Raw genomic sequence first — 15,955 nt, forward strand, 5'->3', positions numbered from 1 at the left:
CATTTGGTCTTCTTCTGCCGTCATTTCTATGTTTCTATGTTTCTATGTAAGAGAAAAATTGAAATGAAGTTAGCCATAGAGGCAAAAACTCATAATAACTTTTTAAAATATATGCAAAGCAAGAAACCTGTGAGGGTGTCAGTTGGACCATTAGATGACCGAGGGGTTGGAGGGGCTCTTAGGGAAGATTTTTATTTAGATTTGTATTTGTATTTATTAAAATTTGTTGATTGCTTAACACAAAAATAGGTCTAAGCGATTTACAATAACTGATAAGGCCATTGCAGAAAAATTAAATTCATTCTTTGTTTCTGTGTTTACTAATGAGGATGATGGGGAGATACCGGTTCCAGAGAGGGTTTTCAAGGGTGTAGAGTCAGTTATACTGAACCAAATCACTGTGAACCTGGAAGATGTAGTAGGCCAGGTTGACAAACTGAAGAATAGCAAATCACCTGGACTGGATGGTGTGCACCCCAGTGTTCTGAAGAAAATTAAAAATTAAATTTCAGATGTATTAGTTAAAATTTGTAACCTATCATTAAAATCATTCATTGTACCTTAAGACTGGAGGGTGGCCAATGTAACTCCGATATTTAAAAAGGGCTCCAGGGACAATCCAGGAAACTATAGACCAGTGTGCCTGACTTCACTGCTGGAATAAATAGTGGAAACTATTCTAAAGATCAAAATCAAGAGCATATAGAAAGACATAATTTAATGAAACATAGCATGGATTTACCCAAGGCAAGTCTTGCCTCACAAATCTGCCTCAATTTTTTTGAAGGAGTTAATAAACAAGAACTAGTGTATTTAGATGTTCAGAAGGCACTTGACAAAGTCCCTCATGACAGGCTGCTAAAAAAACGAAAAAGTCATGGAATAGGAGGCAGTGTCCTTTTGTGGACTACAAACTGGTTAAAAGACAGGAAACAGAGAGTAGGATTAAATGGTCAATTTTCTCAGTGGAAAAGTGTAAACAGTGGAGTGCCTGAGGGATCTGTACTTGGACTAGTGGTTTTCAATATATTTCTATATGATCTGGAAAGGAATATGACAAGCGAGGTAATCAGATTTTCAGTTGCTACAAAATTATTGTGAGTAATTAAATCATAAGTGGATTGCGATAAATTGCAGGAGGACCTTGCAAGACTGGAAGATTGGGCATCCAAATGGCAGATGAAATTTAATGTGGACAAATGCAAGGTGATGCATTTAGGGAAAAATAATCCATGCTGTAGTTACACAATGTTAGGTTCCATATTAGGAGCTACCACCCAGAAAAATATCTAGATGTTATAGTGGATAATACATTGAAATTGTCAACTCAGTGTGCTGTGGCAGTCAAAAAGGAAACAGAATGTTAGGAATTATTAGAAAGGGAATGGTGAATAAAGCAGAAAATGTCATAATGCCTCTGTATTGCTAAATTGTGAGACTGCACCTTGAGTATTGAATACAATTCTGGTCCCACATCTCAAAAAAATATAATTGCAAAGGAGAAATACAGAGAAGGGTGACCAAAATGATAAAGGGGATGGAAAAGCTCCCCTATGAGGAAAGGCTAAAGGGTTTAGGGCTGTTTAGCTTGGAGAAAAGATGACTGAGGGGGGATATGATAGAGATCTTTAAAATCATGAAAGGTATAGAATGGGTAAATGTGAATTGGTTATTTATTCTTTCAGATAATAGAAGACTAGGGGGCAACCTATGAAGTTAGCAAGGAGCACATTTAAAACTAATTGAAGGGAGTCCAAGATGGCCACCGCCTAGAGTGGACGCATGCAACCTCGCTCTGCAGCTCTTTCTATGTTTGTCTTCTTGCTAAAATTTTTTCCTTAAAAAGGTTTTTCCATCACTATGCCCCACACTAAAAGAAAAGCAAAGATAAAACTTGCTGCCACATCAACTCCGATTCTAGATGAAAGACAGCCGCGGATCGAATCTCTATTCGCCGGATCCATGAGGGAACTGCTGGGGAGAGGCACTGCGGGATCACCTGACATGCAGCAGACCCCAGGACCCCAGGTGGAGGAGTCATCCCTCAGCCCCAGCGCACCGGATACCCCAGAACCACCGTCTGGGATTTTCAGCTTCTCCAGAGACGCTACGGCTGACAGGTTGGAGAGGAAAATGGCTCCATTAAGAAAAACAGCTCCAAGAAAGGATGCAGGCAAAGCGCCTGTTTCGGAGAGCCTTGTTATTCAAGGCTCCGAGGGCATGGAGGCCAAGGAACAGCAAGACAACGATGATACTGGGGAACCTGTGGTTAGAGGGAGAAAGGACTCTGAGGTACATTTAGTTGATTCTTATTCTCTGGTCAAACCTCAGGAAATAACTATAAATGTTGTCTGTAAAATGTTTCTCGCAATAGACAATTCAATTAAAACAATGTCCAATTTACTGAAAGAAAATTTGCATCATACAAAGACTCTAGATACAAAAATATTAACTCTGGAAAGTAATGTAAATGTGACTGAACAAAAAATCAAGCATTTAGAAGAAATGCAACACAATCTTATTAAGCCTGAAACTATATGCTTTAATCTAATGGAGAAAATGGAAAATGATACCAGAAGAGTAAACTTAAGTATATTAAATTTCCTGAGAATGAAGGCAGTGTCCCCACGTGACATGTTTAAAAGCTATCTTAAAAATGTTCTGAAATTTCCTGAAGATGGGATACCTGCCTTCTCAAAAATGTATTATACCCCAAGGAAAGTAAATAAAGAAGAAAAACAGCAATTTCCAGGAGGGCAAGAAGAACCCCTAAATGTTTCAGCATTGTTGGAATTGACTTTAGAGATTGTTATTGAAACAAGGGAAACCTTGCTGGTCTCCTTTGTATTTATCACAGAAAGAGAGGCAGTATTAAGATTATACCTACGAAATCAAGGTGGCTTATTCCACGGGTACAGAATCTGGGTCTACCCGGATGTAACTAAAGTCACTCAAGACAAGAGGAGAAAATTTCTACAAATGAGACAAGAAGTAATATCTAGTGGAGCAAAATATGTATTACATTTTCCATGCAAATGTATAGTAATATACCAAGACTCTAGATATTTTTTTTTTACCCTGTACAGCTGCGTACATATTTAGATTCATCATCCTGATAAATACCACAGGTTTTGGTTATTAGGACTACCTCATGAATCACACTCTATACGGCAAGTGTAATAAATAGATAGAGTATATTTCTTTATTGTCTGCTCAATGAATATTGGACTCCCTTTTTACCTATAATCAATATACAGATATGTAACTGTATTAATTTGCAACGGTTGTAATATTTTCTTAAACTAATTATTATTACTATCTGTGTTTCTCTGAACATATGGTTCTGTAAAATTAAGTTGAAATTTCAATAAAAATTAAATAAAAAAAAACAAAAACTAATTGATGAATATTCTTTTTCACTCAATGCACAATTATGCTCTGGAATTTGTTCCCAGAGGATGTGGTTAGTGCAGTTACAGGCCGATACAGTGTTTTCGATGTGCTAGCATCCAACCCCTCTGAAACTAATAGCGCCCGCAACATGCAAATGCATGTTGATGGCCCTATTAGTTATTCCCACGTGATTCAGTAAGTAAAATGTGCAGCCAAGCACACATTTTACTTTCAGAAATTAGCGCTTACCCAAAGGTAAAACATAAGCATTTTCAAGGTAAGTGTAAAACATTGATAAGACAGGCGAAGAGAGAATTTGAAATGAAGTTGGCCACAGAGGCAAAAACTCATAATAAAAACTTTTTTAAATATATCCAAAGCAAGAAACCTGTGAGGGAGTCGGTTGGACCATTAGATGACAGAGGGGTTAAAGGGGCTCTTAGGGAAGATAAGGCCATTGCAGAAAGACTAAATGAATTATTTGCCTCCGTGTTTACTAATGAGAATGTTGGGGAGATACCAGTTCCAGAGATGGTTTTCAGGGGTGATGACTCAGATGAACTGAACGAAATCACTGTGAACCTGGAAGATGTAGTAGGCCAGATTGACAAACTAAAGAGTAGCAAATCACCTGGACCGGATGGTATGCATCCTAGGGTTCTGAAGGAACTCAAAAATGAAATTTCTGATCTATTAGTTAAAATTTGTAATCTATCATTAAAATCATCCATTGTACAGACTGGAGGGTGGCCAATGTAACCCCAATATTTAAAATAGGCTCTAGGGGCGATCCGGGTAACTATAGACCAGTGAGCCTGACTTCAGTGCCGGGAAAAATAGTGGAAACTATTCTCAAGATCAAAATCGTAGAGCATATAGAAAGACATGATTTAATGGGACACAGTCAACATGGATTTACCCAAAGGAACTCTTGCCTAACAAATCTGCTTCATTTTTTTGAAGGGGTTAATAAACATGTGGATAAAGGTGAACCGGTAGATGTAGTGTATTTGGATATTCAGAAGGCGTTTGACAAAGTCCCTCATGAGAGGCTTCTACGAAAACTAAAAATTCATGGGATAGGAGGCGATGTCCTTTCGTGGATTACAAACTGGTCAAAAGACAGGAAACAGAGAGTAGGATTACATGGTCAATTTTCTCAGTGGAAAAGGGTAAACAGTGGAGTGCCTCAGGGATCTGTACTTGGACCGGTGCTTTTCAATATATATTTAAATGATCTGGAAAGGAATACGACGAGTGAGGTTATCAAATTTGCGGATGATACAAAATTAGTCAGAGTAGTTAAATCACAAGCAGACTGTGATACATTACAGGAGGACCTTGCAAGACCGGAAGATTGGGCATCCAAATTGCAGATAAAATTTAATGTGGACAAGTGCAAGGTGTTGCATATAGGGAAAAATAACCCTTGCTGTAGTTACACGATGCTAGGTTCCATATTAGGAGCTACAACCCAGGAAAAAGATCTAGGCATCATATTTATTTTTTATTTTATTTATTTAGTTTCTTTTTTATACCGAAGTATAGCAGAATGCCTTCACTCTGGTTTACAGAGAAAAACAACAATATACATATTGGATAATACTTTAAAATCGTCAGCTCATTGTGCTGCGGCAGTCAAAAAAGCAAATAGAATGTTAGGAATTATTAGGAAGGGAATGGTTAATAGAACGGAAAATGTCATAATGCCTCTGTATCGCTCCATGGTGAGACCGCTCCTTGAATACTGTGTACAGTTCTGGTCGCCGCATCTCAAAAAAGATATAGTTGCGATGGAGAAGGTACAGAGAAGGGCAACCAAAATGATAAAGGGGATGGAACAGCTCCCCTATGAGGAAAGGCTGAAGAGGTTAGGGCTGTTCAGCTTGGAGAAGAGACGGCTGAGGGGGGATATGATAGAGGTCTTTAGATCATGAGAGGTCTTGAACGAGTAGATGTGACACGGTTATTTACACTTTCGAATAATAGAAGGACTAGGGGGCATTCCATGAAGTTAGCAAGTAACACATTTAAGACTAATCGGAGAAAATTCATTTTAACTCAACGCACAATAAAGCTCTGGAATTTGTTGCCAGAGGAGGTGGTTAGTGCAGTTAGTGTAGCTGGGTTCAAAAAAGGTTTGGATAAGTTCTTGGAGGAGAAGTCCATTAATGGCTATTAATCAATTATACTTAGGAAATAGCCACTGCTATTAATTGCATCAGTAGCATGGGTTCTTCTTAGTGTTTGGGTAATTGCCAGGTTCTTGTGGCCTGGTTTTGGCCTCTGTTGGAAACAGGATGCTGGGCTTGATGGACTCTTGGTCTGACCCAGCATGGCAATTTCTTATGTTCTTATGTTCTTAATTTCTGCCAGCACCGGGAAAGTGTACAGAAAAGTCGGAGGTTTCAAAAGTTATAAATTAATTAAAAATAAAATAAAAATTTAAAATCGGCCCGCGGCTCACGGGTTGAAAACCAGATGCTCAATTTTGCCGGCGTCTGGTTTCTGAACCCGTGGCTGTCAGCGGGTTTGAGAATCGACGCCGGCAAAATTGAGCATCGACTGTCAAACTCGCTGACAGCCGCTGCTCCTGTCAAAAAAGAGGCTCTAGGGATGCGCTAGGGTCCCTAGCGCCTCTTTTTACAGCGGGCCCTAATTTGAATAATTTGTAATTTGTTTTAGTGAATCGCGTGCACAGGAGAGTGGCCTGTGCGTGCGCCGGGAGAGCGGGCACTCGCCCGCTCTCCAGTGAACTTTACTGTATCGGTCTGTCAGTGTAGCTGGTTTTAAAAAAGGTTTGGATAAGTTCTTGGAGGGTAAATCCATTAACTGCTATTAGTCAAGTTGATTTAGAGAACAGCCACTGCTATTACTGGCATCAGTGGCATGGGATCTACTTAGTGTTTGGGTACTTGCCAGGTACTTGTAGCCTGGATTGGCCACTGTTGGAAAGAGGATGCTGGGCTTGATGGACCCTTGGTCTGACCCAGTATGGCAATTTCTTATGTTCTTATGTTCTGGATTAATGCGTATCTCCCACAGCCTGCACATCTCCAAAGTTTTCAAACAGGGAATGGGTGTGGCTGTGCTCTGGGCAGGACATGAGCATTTCGGGGCAGGAACCAGAGATGAGCATCTAAATACTTACACGCCACGCATGTACTGAAGTCCCCTGCTGCATAAATTTACTTCTGCTGTGGAGGAGGTGTAAGTTCTAAAATAAAGAAAATTAAGCAGATCTGTAGGGTTTTAAGGGTCAGGGCTAACTGGGAGGAGTGAAGGCTTTTAAACTAGGGGTTTTGGATGAACTCTCTCTTAACTGGGCGAACTGTGGATGAATGGGTAAAACGGAATTGCGTTGGCGCACATGCTTTAAAATCCATCAACTTACAGGGTAGTAGAAGCAGGATTTGCGCTCCCATACATGTGCTCACTTAAAATTCAGCTTGCATGTGTGCACTGCTAGGCTATTTTATAACGTGTGCATATATATATATATATATGCAAGTTATAAAATAGTCGCATGCCTGGGCATGGGCTGACATATGTGCAACCGTGCAACAGTTTGAAAGTTACCGTCATAGTTAGGGCTGCAGCATGATGATAAACAGTTGTGCTTAATCCTTGCAATTTATTTAAAACCTTCTAAACTCTGGGAAATATGTGACTGATTACTCTTCTTCAGCAGGCTGGACTCTGTGTTCTTTCTTCATGTAATCTATGTATGCTATGATATCAGCTGCCTAGAAGAAAGGATAGTGTTGCCTATAAATATCTTAAATAAATTAATAAATAAGGCTCGAGACAATGGATGAGATTTTAGAAGTGTTTTAATTCTTAAAATTGTTTTCTTACTCAAAATTGCAGTTCTCCAAATAAAGTTGCATGCTGGTAGAAGTCACATCCAGACCAGTAGCTCTACATATAAAATGTTGTATTATAAAACTTGCAAATTACTTTGCACATCCTGACAATAACCGGAATAGTTGTATTTTAAACTGAGATACACATTACTACCCTTACAGCTGTGATTTCCTCTTTGCAACAATATTAAAAGCAGTGTCAGAACACGCAGCCTACCTAGTTTGAAGTTACTGTTCAGCCACTGTGTGTTTGTACTGTATGACATTGAGTCAAGGACTAAAAGACTGTCCAGTGCAATTTGCTTTGATTTTGAATTATTATTATTGATTTTAAGATGACTGAGTAGTTTATTCTTAGAATTGCAATCGAAAGTACTGCAGTAGCAGAATGAAAATGCAATTGAAGGTCCAGCAATAGCAGAATGAAAAGAAAAAAATGGAGATCCGTTTTAGTTTTACATGGTCAGTAGGAGGTAATTCTTTGGCTGTCATTGTAGTGTCCTGTGACAATTCTGGAAAGCTTTGGAAGACAAATGAACTTACTATTCAATAACAGAAAAGGGTAAGAAAATAAATCACAGAATAAACTATTTAAAAAGAAATATATATGTACAAAAACAAACACACTACTTCAGATAACAGAAAGAGTTTCAAGCTAGCACTGAAAACGTGCCTCTTTAGAAAAGCATGCAACTTAACATAAAATACCAATATGCTGATAATCTCAACGTCAATACCAAATATTATGTTAGTGGAGAGAGCAATAAGTAATGCATGATATAAAGTGTTTTGTAAGTAGAATTAGAATCAGTATTTACTATTGTGTCGACCTAAAGATGTACAAATATGAACTAGAGTATATTCTTACTACTGTGATATCCCAGAATATACATAAATATGAACTAGAATACATATATTTATTGTGGTTATAACCTAGAATGTGAATGTAAATACACTGTATGTGATTGTTGACCAAGAATACGAATGCTGACGATACAGCTCAATCAAAGGCCAATGACCTGGCCTTATTCTTTCAAAATAAAATCACCAATACCCTGGCCAGATTACCTGTCAACACAAATCCTACTCTTCCGGACACAGTTCTCCTACCAAACTCAGACATAAGATTGGATTCCTTTGATTCAACCCACACCTTAGAGGTAGAATCGCTGATAAAAAGAATGAAACCTTCGACCCACCCACTGGACCAAATACCCTCCAAGTTACTGATCCTCATCCCAGAATACATATCCAAATATCTAGCTGATATCATCAATTGTTCCCTTACACAAGGAACATTCCCGGACGCACTCAAATTGGCCACGCTCAAACCCATACTCAAAAAATCCAACCTGGACCCGGAAGACCTCAACAATTACCGTCCCATATCAAATCTCCCATTTGTATCTAAGATCATGGAGAAAATTGTAAATAAGCAACTTTCAAATTACCTAGAAGACCACAATATACTTCACACGTCACAATATGGTTTCCGAAAAGAACACAATACGGAAACCCTCCTCACCTCCCTCCTGGATCAACTATATATTGGTTTTGATAAAGGACAGTCATTTCTCTTAGCCCTCCTCGACATCTCTGCGGCTTTTGATACGGTAAATCACAACATCCTCCTAAACCGACTCTCAGACATAGGAATTACAGGCTCAGCCCTCAGATGGTTCGAATCTTTCCTCAGTAATAGAGGCTATAAGGTAAAAATTAAAAACATGGAATCACCTCATACTAATGCTCCTTTTGGCGTCCCCCAGGGCTCCTCCCTATCACCCACCCTGTTTAATATCTACATTCTCCCCCTCTGCCACCTACTTTCAAACCTCAAACTCAAATTTTATATTTACGCAGATGACCTTCAAATTTTAATCCCTATATCCAAATCATTGGACTCAACACTCAAGTTATGGAACGCTCATCTACAAACTATAAACCACTACTTATCCAGCCTCAACCTTGTGCTCAACACTTCTAAAACCGAACTCTTACTAATTACTCCAGAAGGTAGTCCCATACTTCTCCAATCACAAAATATTCCACATATATCACACGCCAGAGATCTTGGAGTCTTAATCGACAGTCACCTTAACCTAAAGCATTTTATAAAACACACTACTAAGGAGTGCTTTTACAAGTTACAAGTACTCAAAAAACTCAAACCGCTCCTATTCCACTACGATTTCAGATCCGTCCTCCAAGCCATTCTGTTCTCTAAGATCGACTATTGCAACTCCATCCTGCATGGTCTTCCAGCCTCTACCATTAAACCGCTCCAGCTGCTACAAAATGCAGCGGCAAGGATTTTGACAAATATCAATCGGAGAGAGCATATTTCTCCTATTCTAAAAGATCTCCACTGGCTCCCAGTAAACTTCCGGATCCTCCATAAATCTCTCACAATCATTCATAAAAATATCCACCATCAAACCCCGCTTGATCTGTCTCATCCTCTCAGACTGCACTCGACAGCCAGGCCTTTAAGGGATGCTTACAAGGGATCTTTACACGTTCCTACAATCAAATTAGTGCACCACGCAAACATCAGAGACCGGTCATTCTCTACAGCAGGCCCTTCCATGTGGAACGCCATGCCTCCGGACCTCAGACTGGAGACTTGTCTAACAACTTTTAAAAAGAAACTAAAGACATGGCTGTTCAGCCAAGCCTTCCCCACCACAAACTCCATTGCCTGATCTAGAATTGTTCACCACACATCTCTGTAAACAAAACTTTTCCAAATTTCTCATGCCTAATATCCATTAAAGAGAGGTTGGCTCCTAGCCCCCTCCACTGTATATAGTATTTATTCTATTTTATTGCACTTTATATATTTATTGCTCCGTTCACCCCTTCTTTATTTTCCTACTCCAAGTTAAGGCTTCCTTGTTATAATGTAACTGTATGCTCTGTATCTCTTGTTGATTGGTTAATTGTATATTCTACTTAGTTCATTGTAAACCGAATTGATTTGATTTGTATCAAGAAATTCGGTATATAAAAGCCTTAATAAAATAAATAAAAATAAAAATATTGTAAACCATTGTGATCTTCATTTGGAACAACGGTATATAAAATTCCTAAATAAATACACATAAGAGCTCATTCACCTGATTTGCTAATTTGGTTATTTCCAAAGGATAGTTTGAAGATGCAAGTATCATGAGTCAAACCTAAAATAAATGTAAAAAAACATAAAGTTGAAGGTTTTAGTTTTGTTACTTGATAATGGCATTGTCCATGCTTTAACGTGTATTATGATTTTCATGAGCAGATTATTTCAAACGAATTAATATATAAAACAATACAGAGCAGCAGCAATCATAGTCTCCCACAGGAAAATAAGAGAGCATACTATTTTACAAACTTCACTAAGCTGAGTGACTAATCATTATCTATTACCTTATCATTGAAACTATGAACTTCTCAAGATTAAAAACTATAGAAGCTGGTAGTTAAATGCAATGGAAGGAGATTAAAAACCCTTATGTCGATCCACTTGGGAAATCAAAATGCAGAAGCTGCTTTCTCTTTTGTACCTTGGTTGAATCTGAAATGTGATATTTGCTCAGTTGTTATAGATCTGATTAAACATTTCATTCTATATACAATACTAGCACTAGGCTTTTCAGAAGGCTAAACACTTTATTTTAAACAAATAGGACTGTGGTATTCACTCCCAGCCCTTGAGGACCACCAACAGGTCAGATTTTTGAGATATCTCTAATGAATATGCATGAGATAGATTTGTATATAGTGGAAGCAGATGAATACAAATCAAGCTGAATCATATTCATTAGGGCTATCCTGAAAACCTGAACTGTTGGCAGCCCTCAAGGACTGGATATGAATACCACTGAAGGGAAAAATATAGGGCCATGGCTTTGGGAAAAATTTCCAATATAAATTTGTAGAAAGAGTGTGTATCACTGTGAGATGTGTGAGGGGGTTAGAGGTATGGTGGTGGAGGGTTTGTGGGTTAAGTGAGATTGCATGGATGGATGGGTGAGGGTGGTGGAAATGTGTATTTGGAGATGTGAGGAAGTGTATGTGGGGTATAGGGCTGTGTATAGTTTAGGTGTATCTGGGGGATGGATGTGTTCAGTGTTTGTGTTTTTTGGTGGATAGGGGCTCACATAGTTAGCAGGGGTTTGTGTATGTATAGGAGTTGTGGCATATTTTTAGGGGTATGGCTGAGTGTTTGCAGGTAGTGGATGTGGTTGTGAGGGAGTGTATGTGTGGATATTTGGTGGGTGGGTTATATGTGTGTATCTATATGGGAGTGTCATGAATGTGTAGAGATGTGAATCGTGTCCTCGATCGTCTTAACGATCGATTTCGACTGGGAGGGGGAGGGAATCGTATTGTTGCCGTTTGGGTGTTTAAAGTATCGTGAAAATCGTGAGCCGGCACACTAAAACCCCCTAAAACCCACCCCCGACCCTTTAAAATAAATCCCCCACCCTCCCGAACCCCCCCCCCAAATGCCTTAAATTACCTGGGGGTCCAGCGGCGGTCCGGAACGGCAGCGGTCCGGAACGGCCTCCTGCAATTGAATCGTGTTGTCTTCAGCCGGCGCCATTTTTCAAAATGGCGGCGCAAAATGGCGGCGGCCATAGACCAACACGATTCGACTGCAGGAGGTCATTCCGGACCCCCGCTGGACTTTTGGCAAGTCTTGTGGGGGTCAGGAGGCCCCCCCAAGCTGGCCAAAAGTCCCTGGGGGTCCAGCGGGGGTCCGGAAAACGATCTCCTGCCGCGAATCGTTTTCCGTACGGAAAATGGCACCGGCAGGAGATCGACTGCAGTCAATCTCCTGCCGGCGCCATTTTCCATACGGAAAACGATTCGCTGGACCCCCAGGGACTTTTGGCCAGCTTGGGGGGGCCTCCTGACCCCCACAAGACTTGCCAAAAGTCCAGCGGGGGTCCGGAACGACCTCCTGCAGTCGAATCGTGTTGGTCTATGGCCGCCGCCATTTTGAAAAATGGCGCCGGCTGAAGACAACACGATTCAATTGCAGGAGGCCATTCTGGACCGCTGCCGTTCCGGACCGCCGCTGGACTCCCAGGTAATTTAAGGCATTTGGGGGGGGTTCGGGAGGGTGGGGGATTTAATTTAAAGGGTCGGGGGTGGGTTTTAGGGGGTTTTAGTGTGCCGGTTTTCCTGCCCTCCCCTTCCCCCGATTTACGATTTTTTGACGATAAATCAGGGGAATTGGTATTGTATCGTGGCCCTAACGATTTTTGACGATTTAAAATATATCGGACGATATTTTAAATCGTCAAAAAATGATTCACATCCCTATGAATGTGTGTAGGTGTTTCGGGGGTGCTTGAGGGTGGATATGTGTTTGAAAAGATATGTGTGTGAGATAGGTTGAAGGAATGTATGGCAGGTGGTGTGTATAAGGGAGTAGTAGCATGTGGGTGTTTTGTGGGTATGGCTCTGTGTATAGATGGAAGGGTGGTTGGACAAGTATGTATGGGGTGTACAAAAGTGTGGGGAGTGAACTGAGTCGCTGAATCATATATTTTACCTGTCTCTATGAGGGGGTATAGGTGGGTATGAGTATGCTGAAAGTATGTATGTGTGTGTGTGTGTGTGTGTGTGTGTGTGTGTGTGTGTGTGTGTGGTGGGTACATGGGAGTTGTATGTGAAGAGTATAGGTATGTGTGTGTGTGAAGGGTGTGGGTGGAAGAGGTGCAAGTGTGTGGTGTATAGGGGTTTAGGGGGTTCTTGAAGTGTGTGGGAAGGATGTGTGTGGCAGCTTGTAACTATAGTGTAGGGGGTGGAGTATGTAGTACTCTGAAAGTACCTTTTTGTGCCATCTTTTGCCAGTTACTTCAGCTATTTTCCATGTCTCAGTTTCTCTCTGCCTGTGTTGCTCAGACCCAAAGTACTAGAAAGGTGAAGAGGGTATTTGGAATAAAATACTGGTCTGTAGGGAGATATCCCATGTTTAACTACTGAAAGCTCCTAATATTTATGTATTTATTTATTTATTTATTGTGTTTTATATACCTTCATTCGGTTTTGCCATCATAACGGTTTACAAAAAATACTATGTTTACAAGGTTAAGGAGGTTAACAAGGTTTTCAAAAAGGTTCAAATGATTGTTCACATAGAGACATCATATACAAGTTATTTGCTGTTCAGTTTTTTTACGTTTCAGTTCTTTGTTCTAATATATACTTGTGTTGAGTTTCAGTTTTCTTAAGGTTAGCTTGTAGGGGGTTGGCTTTGTTTTGTTCATTGGGTGAATTGGTATGCTTTGGTGAAAATCCATGTTTTTAGATCTTTTTTGAAAGTTTTTAGGTTTTCTTGAGTTCTGAGTTCTGTTGGGAGGGAGTTCCAGAGTTTCGGGCTTCCTAGAGAGATTGCTTTCTTTTGGGTTGAGGTGAGTTGTTTGGAACGAGTAGGTGGTGTCTTTAGAAGTCCTTTATTTTGCTGATCTGAGGTTTCTGTTTGGGGTATGTAGCTTTATGGAGGAACTTAGCCAGTTTTCTTGTTTTTCATATATGATTTTATGAAGTATGGCTAATATGAATCATAATAGCCAAAGAGGGATTCAGACAAGTATGCTGACAGGCCAAAAACACTGTAACAGCTAAAGAAAAGAAATTTTGCCCAGATGAGATTTTAAACTAGAACTGAAAGATACTTATCAAGATCTGCCTTTTTGTAAGCTCATATGTAAATAAAACCAAGGCAGATTGACAATGCAGCAACTTAAACTTATAAGCAGAAGTCAAGATCTGGCCAAGGGAAGTCCAGAGGTCAGAGGGACCCCCACCCTTGGATGAAGGGGGAGAATTATGAAATGGAGAAAACACTGACACTGGCATATAACTTGGCATACAGCCTCATGGCAGGACCACCCCTAAAGAAAAGGGGAGGAGGAAAAGGCCTGCAATGTGGCAAAGACCCTCCACCCAATACATGATTATGCATGAGCATATGCATATTTATCAGCTGTAAAGTATAAGATGGGGGCAAAAAAAGAGAAGAGGAGTGAACCTGAAGAAGCCCCAACAACCTCTGCTATTGAGGAGGGAGAAGACTAGGTGTGGCCAGGAAACCAGAGATAGGAGATACCCTGCCTGGGGTCAGATGGTAGCGTGGAGTCTGAGGCAGTGAGGAGCGAGAGCAGCCTGGCAGCTTTGCCAGTATCATACCCGGAAGCAAGTCCCCAGACAGACCAGCAACTCTGCCAGTACCAGACCCAGATGCAAGCCTCCCCTGCCCACATTCTCCAGACCTCCATCCAGAGCCTGCTTCAGAGGAAAACAGGGAAATTACCTGAAGTTGGGACCAAAGGTAAGTAAGTTAGCCATAAGTATTAATATATTAAGCAGGCTAAGGTTCATGGCATGTTTGAAACCACCCAGAATGTGCTTTAGGATAAACTGGTGCTTAGTGGCCAGGATGTTAGAGACAGGAATTGCAGTTATCTTCTAAATGCTAGATCCTGCCAAATCTGATAAATAAAAGTCTAATTATGACGAGAATATGTTATCATTTCCTGAACTTAGGATTGTGAAGTAAAGTAGGAGGGGAACTGGAAGAGTCCTGTAGACGACAGGTCCCCGCACCCCTAAACTTACTTATAGATCAGCATTCTAAGAGTTCAAATAGCTTGTAACAGGTTCCCACTGAAAACAATAGGGATTTTTTTGGCGGCTCGAATCTCTGAAAATTTTGATCTGATATTTCTGGGTTTTGAACTTATCCAAGAGCTTATCATTTTCTTCCTGAATGCCAAATTTGGTGAATTTCAACTCCTTTTGGAGAATTATTATGCTTATAGATGGACATCAATCACTTTTACATAATTCTTTCCAATATTCCATATGTTGGAAAACATAAAATATGGAAAAATCGCACACAGAAGCCAAGTCAGTTTTTATTTGAAAACTGTTTATTAAGAAAAACACAAATAAACAGATAGCTTGTCATACCTTGGTTCTGAAGTATGCCCAGTCAATAAACATCAACAAGCATAGAAACAGAAAAGAATATGAGTGTATCCCCCTCCCTTCCAACTATCCCACCCTCCCCCCGCCCCAAGGGTAAATAGGCAAATAATACCGAACAATAGTAGAAACACATACCAACAACCCAACTATCCCCAACCCCTTCACCCATCATACAATGACAGGGTAATAGAGACACAATGTCAATCAAAAAGCATACATCATGAAACAAAGTACCAAAGATAAATTATAGTAATTAATAAGCTCACTCCTCACCCTAGGAGATAGACGCTGCAAATAGGGGCTCCAAATGGCAATGAATTACATCTTACTTTTAAATGACCACAAATAACAGTAAACCAAAATTATAATAAATATTACATTATGTAAATTGCCAGTACTAAACTGGTCACATGGTTTGCAGGAATCATCATCCAGAGAAAATATGCAGTTTCCAAAATCTCTGAGAGTAAATTAAAGGTAATTAAGGTGAAAGGCGGGGAGGTCCAAAGGGAGCCGAACTAAAACTCATCCAGCTTTCTTCACAACATCACATGATCTCCCAGCCAAGTTTTTTAAATATGATTTTTAATCATTAGATATTTGAATTCTTAATCATGAAATAGTTTAGCATTATATCAATTTAACCGAAGAGCAGTAAACAAATTCAAAAAGGCATGGGGTAAACACTGTGGATCTCTAAAAGCTAG

The sequence above is a fragment of the Rhinatrema bivittatum genome, chromosome 6, assembly GCF_901001135.1.
Source record: "Rhinatrema bivittatum chromosome 6, aRhiBiv1.1, whole genome shotgun sequence".
NCBI classification, from domain to species: domain Eukaryota; kingdom Metazoa; phylum Chordata; class Amphibia; order Gymnophiona; family Rhinatrematidae; genus Rhinatrema; species Rhinatrema bivittatum.